This window comes from Osmerus eperlanus, chromosome 3 (assembly GCF_963692335.1).
Source record: "Osmerus eperlanus chromosome 3, fOsmEpe2.1, whole genome shotgun sequence".
Classification (NCBI taxonomy): domain Eukaryota; kingdom Metazoa; phylum Chordata; class Actinopteri; order Osmeriformes; family Osmeridae; genus Osmerus; species Osmerus eperlanus.
Genome location: NC_085020.1, coordinates 19846715 through 19849080, shown reverse-complemented (window position 1 = coordinate 19849080; position 2366 = coordinate 19846715).

Here is a 2366-nt window from a genome sequence, read left to right as displayed (position 1 = left end):
CTCAGGAACATAAACCATTCAGTAATCTGCCAAATGTGCCGCAGGAAACACAGCATCAGCTGACTTCCCGACTCCGGAGTTCTAGAATGTTGAAGCCAATAAAACAGCCGGTGTAGATGGGAGGGGGGGTGCGTGACAGATGGAATCACTGGAGAACTGTAAATGTACTATGCAGGACTATACTTCATATTACTATAATAAACCATAAAGTACTATATTACACTATACTATAGTGTATTAAACTATACTTTACTACACAAAACTACAGGATACTACGATACCTTTTAGTATACTACAGTATATTACACAATACTATACATTCCTATACCACAGTGAAACACTGTGGTCAAAGGCACTGGTGCAAAGTTATCACATTTCTATCGAAAGCCCACAGCAACAGAGAAAAACAAAACATTAAATCTGGTTGGTAAGGAATTTTATGGTACACCATGGATAACAGTCCTATAAACTAACCTTTGTGCGTGTAGCAGCACATCCCCATAAAGCACGAAAACATGACAGGGCGTTATTTTATGCTGTGGCTAAACGACAGCCTGCTCTTACATCCGTTCTTATGCTAGGTCTCGATATGCAGGGTTGTGTGTTAGGGCTATGCTATGTCAGGATGTGCAGCGCTATGTTAGGTCAGGATGTGCAGTGCTATGCTAGGTCAGGATGTGCAGCGCTATGCTAGGTCAGGATGTGCAGCGCTATGCTAGGTCAGGATGTGCAGCGCTATGCTAGGTCAGGATGTGCAGCGCTATGCTAGATCAGGATATGCAGCGCTATGCTAGGTCATGATGTGCAGCGCTATGCTAGGTCAGGATATGCAGCGCTATGCTAGGTCAGGATGTGCAGCGCTATGCTAGGTCAGGATGTGCAGCGCTATGCTAGGTCAGGATGTGTAGCGCTATGCTAGGTCAGGATATGCAGCGCTATGCTAGGTCAGGATGTGCAGCGCTATGCTAGATCAGGATATGCAGCGCTATGCTAGGTCAGGATGTGCAGCGCTATGCTAGGTCAGGATGTGCAGCGCTATGCTATGTCAGGATGTGCAGTGCTATGCTAGGTCAGGATGTTCAGCGCTATGCTAGGTCAGGATATGCAGCGCTATGCTATGTCAGGATGTGCAGCGCTATGCTATGTCAGGATGTGCAGCGCTATGCTATGTCAGGATGTGCAGTGCTATGCTAGGTCAGGATGTGCAGCGCTATGCTAGGTCAGGATGTGCAGCACTATGCTAAGTCAGGATATGCAGCGCTATGCTAGGTCAGGATGTTCAGCGCTATGCTAGGTCAGGATGTGCAGCGCTATGCTAGATCAGGATGTGCAGCGCTATGCTAAGTCAGGATGTGCAGCGCTATGCTAAGTCAGGATGTGCAGCGCTATGCTAGGTCAGGATATGCAGCGCTATGCTAGGTCAGGATGTGCAGCGCTATGCTAGGTCAGGATGTGCAGCGCTATGCTAGGTCAGGATGTGCAGCACTATGCTAAGTCAGGATGTGCAGCGCTATGCTATGTCAGGATGTGCAGCGCTATGCTAAGTCAGGATGTGCAGCGCTATGCTAGGTCAGGATATGCAGCGCTATGCTAAGTCAGGATGTGCAGCGCTATGCTATGTCAGGATGTGCAGCACTATGCTAAGTCAGGATGTGCAGCGCTATGCTATGTCAGGATGTGCAGCGCTATGCTAAGTCAGGATGTGCAGCGCTATGCTAGGTCAGGATATGCAGCGCTATGCTAGGTCAGGATGTGCAGCGCTATGCTAGGTCAGGATATGCAGCGCTATGCTAGGTCAGGATGTGCAGCGCTATGCTAGGTCAGGATGTGCAGCGCTATGCTAGGTCAGGATGTGCAGCGCTATGCTAGGTCAGGATGTGCAGCACTATGCTAAGTCAGGATGTGCAGCGCTATGCTAAGTCAGGATGTGCAGCGCTATGCTAGGTCAGGATGTGCAGCACTATGCTAAGTCAGGATGTGCAGCGCTATGCTAGGTCAGGATGTGCAGCGCTATGCTAGGTTGGTGTATGAGAGGGAGGATTCTGATCATTATTGAGTTCTCCAGCCTAAAGTCATTAGAGTTCTCTTATTGAATCTCAGAAGGCACTGTGACACACATCTCTGTCTCTGAGCTCCGCTGTGAGATGTGTTTAGGAATGAACAGCCACTCATGCAGCCCGTCCATTTAGATAATTAGTTAATCTAGATCCATTTCCTCTTAACTAATGAGTAATCTACATCTGGGAGAGCTCTGATGGGATTAGGCTGCATGACGACGAGGACCGGGCAGGGTTATTCAGATGTCAGGTCACCACGGCAACTCTGTGTACAGCTGTAGCAACTCTGTACTTCTGTAGAAAGTCTGT